Source organism: Coturnix japonica, chromosome 4 (assembly GCF_001577835.2).
Source record: "Coturnix japonica isolate 7356 chromosome 4, Coturnix japonica 2.1, whole genome shotgun sequence".
Classification (NCBI taxonomy): Eukaryota; Metazoa; Chordata; class Aves; order Galliformes; family Phasianidae; genus Coturnix; species Coturnix japonica.
The window spans coordinates 5,679,372-5,691,387 of NC_029519.1; the positions used below are offsets into that span (position 1 = coordinate 5,679,372).

Below are 12,016 nucleotides of genomic sequence, written 5' to 3' on the forward strand. Positions count from 1 at the left end.
CTTAAATAGAAAGGATTTATTTTTCTTATATGGAAACTCACTCACAGAACAATATACTTCCAAATGCAGAAACAGCACAAGCTGAAAAAGGAAATATTACTTTGCCTTCAAGCTAGTTAGGTTTTAGCCTGTTTTATTTTGTTAAAGTTGTTTATATCCACAAAGCCACAAAGTCACAAATCACTCTGAGAAAACAGCTGCTACATGATTAAACTAGTTCTGTTGATAGTGAATTGAAGCTGATTAAAGCATTATGCCACACATATATAAACCTAAGAACAAAAGATACAAATTATTTCCTGAACTACAGAAATCATACAGCTCAGCTCCCTGAAGCATTCATTTGTAACAACTATCTTACATGGAGATTCTCTGATTCTTAATACAGCAGACCTCATGTTTCAAATTTTCCCCTCATTTCTGTTTCTAATCCAAGAGTCAGCCTAGTACCATGCTTCTAATTACATAGTATTTTGAGATCCCTCTTTCTGCAAAACCGCAAGCAATCTGGAGACTAACTAGGGGAGTTAGACCCAAAGAGACACCACATAAAACATTTACTTTTGAGATTGGATTAAATCCCCAAGCAATTCTGAAACCAGTCAACAAATCACATAATAAAGAAAGGAAATTCAGGTTCATATTCTATTCCTAACATCTCTTTACTGTTTGGATACTGCTTAGTGTCATTTCACAATCTACCTGCAAAAGAGTATCAAGGCTGAAAATAAACTTAATTGGAAAAAGTTTCAGCACTTCACTTGGATTTCCTCCTCTAATTACAAGGTATCTAAATGGTTATTCAAAATAATAGTAATAAAAAAATTCTTCTAAGTGCAATGGAAAAAAACAATTAGAGAACATCAGTTTTTCTAAGAAACTTGCAAGCAATCCTCTCAAATATATAAATATCATTATTTTCACCCAGTAAAATTTATTTCTAGAGTTTCATACTGCTGCAATGACAGGAGATTAATAGTTATATTTTCATTACAGTTAATGAATTTTACCATGCTTAGTTAGAATATCAAGCACATAGTGCTGAATCCCTCATCTTAAAACAAGACAAACCTGGTATAGTTCCATCTTTGATGACATTTAGCTGTTTAAAACAACATGAAAATGTATTGGGAAGAATACATTAAATAGGTATTAATGGCACATTACTGAATTATTGAGCACAGCCCAAAAAGTTCTTAGAGTCAGCAGACTACTGTCTTAAACAATTCACTGAAAATACTGGGAAATATAAATATGAAGATACATAATTATATAAATTACATCTGAGGTTTCTTTCAAAAAACAAAACAAAACTCAAAAAACCAAGCTAATACAGCAGAGATGACATGGAAGTCTGAAAGAAAAAGCCATCAATCACTTCTGATCTGAAACCAACTCCTTGAGACAAAGCTCTCCAAGTCCAATCCTCCATTAAGTTTCACATCCAACTAGATAAATAACAATAAACACTAAAATGAGAAAATGTTGATAGTGAAGAACATATTTTACAGCAACAGAGCAAACACCTACAGTACTAACAATAACACAGTCTGAATTTTTGAAGTAGTTGATGGCAACATTTATGGATGATTTCCAAACATCATGTTCAGAACCAGTGTATTGATCCTGGGATTAAAAATAATAATGTAAAAAAAATCACCCATAATTAGCTGATACCAAAAGTTTAACAGTATACCTGGTTTACCCTATAACCCTGTAAAATTCTATATATGTAATGCCTCTAGAGAACACTAAAGAAAATAAAAGCTAACTTTTGCTGTCAAATGTTAGTTACCTACTAATTCTAGTTCTTCCAGTCCCTTCTTCCTCTTAAAAGAGAGGCTGGGAAACTTAAAAATTGGTTTATTTTGTCTTCCTCCTTTTCCCCTCAAAGTGATTTGATCTGTTTGCTTTTACATTTGCTGCAAACTTCTGTCTACATCTAAATCTGCAGTACTTATACAACAGATTTTCAGCCGTTATATTAATGATTTTTACATTTTGAAACATGAACAGATGACTAGAGTTTGTTGGCATTTAAATAATGAAGCAATGGATATAAAAGTCACCGTGACAATATGCAGCCATGCAACCATACTATGTCAGACATAAAGAGTCCCCAGTTGCTTTCAGCACTGGATTCACATTCTATGTATCTATACTATGATCACTGCCAGGATGCTCTCATGCTTTCTACTGCTGTCTTCCAACAACAGAACATAGAAATGAAGGTTAAAGACTTAGAAGGAAGGGGGATAGCTATTGCTTCAATCCAACACTTATTATGAATTTCATAACAATGTATCAATTATTATGATTGTTGTGAGTTACTCCAAACTACGAAGCACTACATTTACTACTCCAGAAATTGACAATTTCTATCATGACTCAGATAACAGAGTTTAATTAAACTAGCTTATTAAAATTTCCATTACAATTTATGTTTGAACGTTTCTATCCCGTCCTGAAATGAACTATGGAATTACTGTCAGCAGCACTTAAAGTAGAAGGGAATAAAGCTCCATAATACCACGTTATTATCCTGAAGATACACATAGTGACAGATACAGTTGGAATATCAGGGGTAATGTAGTAGATTCTTTCATAAATTACAGCTTTGTTATTAAAACAATTCAAAGTACATAATACTAATAACATACAAATAGTCTTTTATCTGTACTGCAAATTTTGTTATTTTGGAGAAATGTAAGGTAGTTTTCCTTTTTTAACTGTTGTTAACTTACTGTCAAGTCAGCTCAGTGCACATCATGTTAATGCCAACACTAATGAAAATTAATAAACTAATTGAAAAAGTGCCTATTTAAAAGCTTGAAAGTGAATCTGTTGGAGCCCACATGAAAAGATGAGGGGAGAACTAATTTGGCAGAAAGAATTATGTAAATAATCACACAGCAGTTGATTTTTGTTTCTATGACTTCATAATATACTAGATAAAACATGAGGGAGATTAAAAACATGACACGACTAATTATAAATACTGAACATTACTAATATGAATGTGTGGATTAGTAGATTCGCCTGTAAACTGACCTTATTCATTGGTGGCATTTGTACTCCTCAACACTAAGAAACTGGCAACAAAAGGACATTAACTACACAGTAGACAAGACAACATATCAGGAAATAGTTTGACAAATGCACCACTAGAGAAGAACCTGTGTTCATACTTACAGGTTCTCCACTGACAAATTACAACCTAATTTGTGTCTGACCTACTGTATTTCTGAATCTGAACCACATGCTGAATCACAGTCAAACTAAGTTTGAAAGGGTGACTGTGCACAGAAACACGTTGCCTAGACTGTGGAAATAACCTAAAGATGCTCAAAAGTCATCTGGACATGATTCCAAGAAGTTTGCTCCAGATGACCATACTAGAGCAGGGGAGTTGGACCTGATGACCTCCAGAGGTCCATTTCCAAATCAAAATGAGAAATCCAAATCTATACAGAATAACCAACATCTTGTTCAATATTCCAAATTCAAACTCTAACATCCTACCTTTTCTTTCCTCTACAGCTAGATATATAACGCAACTTCATGTCTTTCAAATATCCTAAGCTCCCAGAGTTTTATGCACACAGAGCTTTTCACTACTACAATCACTCCAGAAGGAAATCAAACTGTGAGAGCTGCTGAAGAGAAACATGAAACACTAAGAACATATCAGCTATCAGAACCTTCACCATGAACTATAATCATTCAGTCCTAAAATTATCTTGTTAAACAATTGAATAGATTATTTCAACAAATCACAGTCTTTCCTATTTTCACAAAAATAATTATTCTGATGATCAGAACTCCACAAGATATCAGCAAATCCACAAGATATCAGAGCAAGTGTAAGGATCAGATAAATGAATTTGGTTATCTGCACTTAGGCCAATTCATTGCCTGACTTAGAACATATAACCACAAACAGGCCTATACACATGCTTCAAAAGTATCTGTGAAAATGATGTGATCTTATTACCTGACATCCAACACATAAGTAGATCTTCCTGATCTATATACTACATACTGCTACATACTGCTTTTAAAGTGAAACACTTTTTCCAAGGGTAGAACTACAAAAATACAGTCAACAAGAATATTAGCTCTTATAAAAAATTTCTAAATAACTACCATTAAGTGTCAAAATTTAGTGAAGAAATTCCAAGTATACATTCAGCATACCATCATTTCCAAACTCATGCACTTAACTTGAGAACAGAGCTCTGGATTATGGAAATACCAAAGTAAGCAAACTACATGTTTTACCTAGCTAGAAGAAAAAGTGTGATACTATACTGTCATAATCTTTAATAAAGGACGATCACTGATCTTAGTTTCTAATTTCTAAGCTCATCCATAATAGAGCATCTTCAAACTGAACTGCAGAAACACAAACAGAGCTTATTAGCTGAAGACAAATTCAGCTTTAGTAACAGTAAGTCATTTACGCTGATAGCTTTATTTTCACCTGCTATCAGTATGTAAACAGATGCTAACAATTTTATCATTCACACTACATACATAATGTATCTCTTTGACTACAGAGAAGATGACTTCTGGAGCATACACAAATAATTATGAATCACAATTATATATCTAATCTTTCCTTCCCGTACAAAGCCATTCTTTTCTGGAAGTTGACAAAGTCTGGCAGGAATCTTCATTATAACACACTTATCTATCCAAATTAGAAACCTGAGAAATCAGAACTGAGAGAAACAACACTATTTTATTCGTCTACAAAAAAAAAAAAATAAAAAAATAATGTCCTTTTAGGGAATATAGATTCACTAATTAATAAAATATCCATAAACAGCTCAGCTGAGAATTTGTTTCTCACTACAAAGCAAATTACTTCATCATTCATCATTTAACAGAATAGTCTGAGGGGAACAGGGGAAACAGTTGCTCCTCAGTTATACCAGAGGATTCTGTACATCTCCCTGTCCTCAATTACATTTCATTAGTACACGAAGTCATTAACTACAAGAATTATTTAATACAACTGCATTCAGTGTGCATAAACCATATTTCAGTGTTTGTATTCATGAAAATGAAGCATGAAGATCATAATCATTTGATACCAATGCTAGCTGTCAAGCTTAAGCGATATTAAGATGAGGCCTTTCTGACTTGGCCTGATATAGCTATAAAACTTTCATCTTAATAAACAGTAGAAAGTGTCATTGTTTACTTACTACCAGTTCTAAGCAATCATATCAATTACTAGTTGTCATGAATTCCGACTTCTCAATAATGAAAAGGCTATTTGCATTGACTACATATAAATCACTGTAATATGCACAGAAGAAAGCTTATGAGAACATAATTTCAACAGGGTTTATTTTTTTGGTTTGTTTGTTTTTATAATTATATTCTTGTTAATTAGGAAGCAATGATCAGTGCTCAATTCTCTAAAAGTCCCATGGGAACTCTCTAAAGAAAACTGATAAATTAGGGCCTATTTTATAAGTATTTGGTCCAAGCAATGAAACTCTGCAGGCTGTTTCTTAAATCTTTTTGTATTAGAGTAAGACTGCTCTAAGACTTACAGTGCTGAGTATGAACAAGAAAACTAATTATCTGGTAGCATGAATAAGAACTTAAAGTAAATAAGAATACAAGGCATAAATAAAAAGAAGCACTTACAGAGCCAACATCTAGTGAAGTTAAGATCTTGGCTGTCTTAAACGTAGAGGAAGAAAAAAGGTAGAGAAACTCCAAAATGAGGGTTAGGTATTAAACTAAATTAACCTAAAAAAATTAGTTCCCTCCCCAACTCCCAAAGAAAAGATGGTTCATGACCCGAGCATTTAACAAGTCTTTTTTTTGTTTTTCCATAACTGATAGGAAAAATAATCCCCAAATCTACACTGTTAAACTGTGCCACGTTCTATTTTGAAATATGAAGTATTTAAACTGAAAAAAAAACCACAACAATAAAACCACAAAACAAACAAACAAACAACAAAACCAAACCCAAAACAGACTCTAACAAAGTTGTTTTCAAACTGGGGCTGGTCCCCGCTGTTCCGTATCTCCAACTTGTGCAGAATTCATTAAAATCTGCACTCTCTCAGTAAGTCTCCTTTAGATGCATAGATATTTTTTAACCCGGAATTCTGACATTCAGGATATTGAAAACAAGAAAACTACTTACTTCATGCTTTTTTGGGTACCTTTTAGAACAGAAAACGTGTTTTGTTTTGGTTTTTTTTAAAAAAAAAACTAAATCTCATTTTAAAAATTTTGCTTTAGAAATAACATGATGAGATCTACTCTGTAACTTTTTAAAATTCAGATCATTTTCAGTGGTGGTAAACCATTAATTATAAGCACTACTTTCACTCCATGAAAGCAACACAGAAGATAACAGTCCAGGAAATATCTTGCATCTTTCTTGAGAATTATTAAGCAAATTCATTTAAAGGAATAAAAAAGAAAAAAATAAAATAAAATAAAGGTAAAACAGCTATTACAAACAAAATGATGTTGAAAAAAACACTGAACATATTATAGTCAAATTAATTAAATATGACTTGAAAATGCCACAAAGCACTGACATATGAAGTTCTATCAAAAACAACAACAAAATCAGTAATCTATGTCAGCAAAGCTACAACTAGGTAGCTACTCCTAGAAACACTCTATTAGCTTTGCAACATACAATAGGGTGCCTTAAACAGTAATCACAGCTTTGTGTGCCCTAAATCTTTCAGAGAATCTGCAGCAGTCGCCTTCTCTTTGATCATGTAATTTTTCCTTACGCTTTGGAATTTCATTGAGGGGTATGTCTGAGCTGCCAGTTCTGTCCTGTTTTAAGAAATTTCCATCAATAAGCCAGATGGTTACTTCACCTAGAGAAAGTTCTTGGGGCTCAAGTGTGGGGAAGAAATGTAATAGTAATTCAAAATCCTAGATGGTCAAAGACAAAGGGATTATTTTAAAACTGCTGGGTAGATCTCTGATAGAAAAGTCACCTCTAATCCTTCTCAGGGTTGTAGAAGTGCACAGGACAAAAAGTCATTCCACAAACACCTGAGTTGTTTTTTTATCAGTCTGAACAGACAGATTTATAGCATACACTCTCCCTTTAATTTCAGATCAAAAATAAGCATACAGCAAATAGAAAATGGATCCCTATCATTTGAGTAGCATACAATTCTTTATTAAAAAATAAAAATCTATTTCACTGATCTGGACAACTTGCTTTAATAGAGATTTAAGGATGAAAGCACAGCTTCCCTCAGGCAGTTCTTCATAATCACGGCAATTCTAGATTTTCCATGTATTTAAGTGGATTTTTGTTCACAACTTTATTCTTTCCTAAAGTCTGTGTAGACTGCTGTCAAAAATCATTTTATCTCTAGTTAGACAAAACAAATACCAAAAATGTATTTCAACCTTTACCCTTTTCTGGAGTTGAATTCTCTCTCAATCCTATGAAGTGCACGTCTAGATGCAGCCTTTAAAGTGCAGAACAGAGTAGAGCTCCCCCGTGTGGCACAGCTATTTAATCTCAGGGATCAAACAGCCAACCAAAAAAGCTGTGAACAACCAAATACCTGGACTTGATTTGAAGCAGGTAAACTAGAGAACTTCGTAACGTAGAATGAATAGAATAAAAGTTAATAAATAAAAATCAGAAAAGCCATTTGAAGCTTGTTTGCCATCCAGCTACCCACCGCTTCTCATTACATTCCCCCACGTGTAACTGTTGTCCAATATCTTCCTTTATTAAGCCCATAAAAGACTTTACAAGTTGTTTGTACACTTCTGCTCACATGTATAGCCTAGTCCAGTAAGAAAAAGAACTATGTAACCATTAAAAGAAAACAAAACCAAATACTATGTAACCATTAAACCAAAAAAACTATGTATCTAAAACAAGGCTGCTTCTTTCTTAAAAAAAAAAAAATAATAATAATAATTTGAAAGCAGAATTGTACTATGACAAAGAAAATTGTTAACTTGCTTTGCATAAAACTATTTTCATGTATGTAGAATGACTGACAAGAACTTCAAAATCTTAGATCTTACAACTTTTCATAAACCAACTTATTTATTTTTACCAGCTACTTACGTACAACAACCCAAATGGGGGGAAAAAAAATAAAATAGAAATTTACTTAAGTGTATCTTAAGTAAAAGTCACACTTTGTTCAAGAAAACATACATAAAGCCAACCATGTTTATTCCAGGAGGTTTAACACCTTCAACATGCCTTATCAGAGCTGACAAGTAATACAACTAAGGAGACGGGTCAGGATTTGTTAACAGATAACATATTCACTCTGTTTCAAGGTAAACTCACTACTCACTATGCCCTACAGGAAGCTGTTATAGATCCACACCTGCTCTTTACAAAAAAGTTTTTTTCTACTGAATTGTCAGTTTCTTTAACCACTATTTCACACATATTACTTCATGTATCATTTAACCATAGGAAATAAATCAGAGGACACAAAATATAGACCAAAGCTATTTTTAAACCTCCTCCTTTCTTTGACAGAAGTGGGTTTGCATCATGATTGTCTCTGAAACAACATGGGGAAAAAAAAAAGAAAAAAAAAACCAAACAAAAAAACCAAAACAAAACAGAAATAATCCCAGAAGCTGTGAATTCCGATGATTATATTGAGAAAATATTCTTTCTACCAACTTGTACAAATGCAAAAACATTTGAACTAAAGTATACCAAACAGTAGTCCTTTTGTCCTGTACCCTCATATTAGTCTAATAGTTGCAACATTTATAACATAACTAAACCTAGCACAAATTAGTTTTAATCTTCTTTTGGACTTTAAAGGGTCAGTTCTTCAACAGCATTCAAAATGCTGAGATGCTATATGATTGAACATCTAGCAATGAAAAGGAAACTGTTTATTAATTGATGCTCTGAATTTTCTACAAAAGCTGCCAATTTGGAAAAGTAGATTATACGTATGTACTAATTCTTCCCATCCTCTATCACAGTGCTTTAAGAAGCAGGATTTTCTGCCTGTACTGGTCAAATACGTCAGAACTTCAGATGTACTTTTAAGAATTACAAGCAGGATCAGTTTAATCAAGATTATCTTTGTTGCTTTAGCACACCCATTTAGATATGATGCCAGTGTTTAAGAGAGAAAAGGTTATTAAATATATAAACTCTCATAAAATGATATATCGTTGATTCCCTTTTCAATCATTGGATTCTAGTGATTCTTACATATGCAGGGGAAAAACAGCATCAATGCTTACTTGGGCACAGTTTCAAGTACACATTTATTACATAGGTTAAAATATAATATAGATCAGATACCCTCAATTGATCCTCTCATAAGTTAAACCTTTGACATCCTAAACAAATTTTCTGTTATTGGTTTTGCTTTCTCTACATTAGATAGAAAACTTAATAATAATTTTTTGAAAGCAGTAAAAAAATTTCTTGGCTAAGCTTTTAAATAAGTATTAATTTTTCCTGAGTTAAGTCTTGGAGATAGGATCCAATGTTTTGATCTCTTAAGCTAGAACAAATCAATCCTGTTTCATTCCCCTCCACTGTATGTACTCTTAAGTAAGCGTTAAATCTCAAGATGCATGTTTCCTTGGAATTCATTATCTATCTGGAGGCAGAAATCTTTCTGATCCCTTGTTATTCACTTTAGAACACTCCAGCTTTTTCATCACTTTTAAGTTTCTACTTGCTGATGTGGTAGGAGAAAGAGAGAAGGAGGATGAATAAAAACTAGTTTGAAAAGAAGATCTGGAAGAAAAAAAAAAAAGAAAGAATCTTAATGATGTATTAATTTAAGTACTGTAACTTCTCTGTCTCTTGATTTTGCGTCGAAAAAGTATTTTATCTGGATATATAACCAAGATTTTCCTGTAACACATCTTCTATTCTAGAACATAGATGTACTTCCTAACGACAGTATTTTCAAATGTCACTTTTTTTCAGATAATAAGAACGGCCAACTTTCATATCCCCTGGCACAACTTGAGGCCATTCCCTCTGGTCCTTTTGCTAGCTACATGAGAGAAGAGATTGACCCCCCCCCCTCACCTCAACCTCCCTTCAGATAGATGTAGACAGTGATAAACTCACCCCTCTGCCTCCTCTTTTCCAGATTAAACAACCCAAACTCTATCAACCTCTCTTCATTAGGTTTGTGCTCCAGACCCCTCAGCTTTGTTGCCCTTCTCTAAACACACTCAAGGGCCTCAGTGTCTTTCTTGCTGTGAGTGGCCCAACTCTGAACACAGTACCTGAGGTGCAGCCTCACCAGAGCTGAGTACAGAGGGATAATCACTTTCCTGCTCCTGATGGCAACACTGTTTCATGCAGAAATGAAGGTGACAGTGCATTTCAAACTGTCTCAAAAACAAAACAGGCTTTCCCAGATATGACAACTCAGAACACTCAAAGTGAATTGCTTTTCCATAACAAGCTAGAAGGAACTCCCAAGTGTTACAGATGACAAGAGTGTTAATGCCATTAACATTCTTTCAGCACTCATAGTCAGTGTGCAAATGCTGCTCAGTCACTCAAAAAAAAAAAGTTTCACAGACAAATCCAGATGCTGGAATTCTGATTCAATGTATTTGTTTCTTCCCTAGTGGCCTATTATAAGAGATTCTGTAATAGTGCTTCCTACAAGAGCATTATCAGTTAAAGCTTAGTGAACATGAAATATTTTCTAACATTCTTGGTGCATAAAAGACCCACACACATTTAAAATACACTGTTCCCCAGATGAATTCATTACCACTGAAGTACATCAAGTAACCAACCAATAAATCTCAGTCAGTAGCATAGCAATAGTCATCATTACATAGAACAAGGAGTACAAATTCAAGTTGAATGAGAATTGTTTCAAGTGAGCTTTTTTTATTTGAAGTGAGAGGACTGTCTTAATAAGGCTCATTTTGGAAATTTAAATTCATTGACAAATCAATGCTGTTCTAATTAATAAGTTAATAACAAACTTAAAGTAGGGTTTAAAAGCAGCAATTTTGGATCATTTTTGGCTCCCTAAAGTTTTAAATTCTTTTATGAACTATTTTTTAAATTTCTTTATACGAATACACCAAATTAAAAAAAAAAACAACAACACAAGTAGTCATTTATTATTGTGGTAGACAAAAGATTGTAACAAAACTAGGCATATTAATATATTTTACTACAGCAAATGATGTAACTGATAAAACAGAGTTAAGTAATTATTAATATATCTATTAAGGAGATATACTTAAAAAAACACAACAGGAAATTCCATAAAAATGTATAAAACTCAGATCTCTGGTTCTTTCAATTCAAACAGTTACTGCAAAAAAAGCAGCCTCTCAAGCAGGACAAACACCATTTTCTGACATCCTTATAAACTACGCATATAGCTACTTAAACACCAGAATAAAGTTCAGATAAAGTTTAGAGTTTAGGATTTATCCTAACTCTTAGGGAAAAACATTAAAACAAAATCAAGGGATAAAAGTTTTTTTTTTTAGTAGTTTATAATTACTCCTAGATGTTTGACTCAGATTTCTTAATACTGAATGAAGTTGGATTAATTTTAAAGAAAACTCACATGCACTTCAAGTAAAGTACCATTCCAGACCTCAGTAGGATAATGGAAAAGTTCTCTGAAGGCATTTATTACAACAAAGATTATGAATGATATTTTCCATTGCAATTTTTACTTCAATAGGATACCAAGAAATACTTACTTCATGCTGAAGAAAATCTTATTCGTAATTATGGGTAAACAGCCTTTCTCTACTGGCAAGAAAAGAGAAACTATGCCTTTAATCGTGGCATATTCCTGCATTCTAGAACCATGCTGAGAGATGATTTATGTTCCAGCACGTTGTGATTTTTCAGAGACACTCAAAGCAGTTAAAGTGATGTTCAAGCCTGACATCCTCAACTTCCTAATCTCACTACATGCTATCAAAAGCAATTCTTCAACAAGCTGACAGAAACAGAAAAAGCACATATTGATGACTAAAAGGTCACTTC

At 33.3% G+C, this 12,016-nt stretch overlaps 1 protein-coding gene across 1 annotated transcript in view; it reads right to left on the reverse strand.

The window, feature by feature from the left end:
- Positions 1-12,016, reverse strand: part of DIAPH2 (diaphanous related formin 2) — a 153,218-nt gene that overhangs the window by 58,752 nt on the left and 82,450 nt on the right.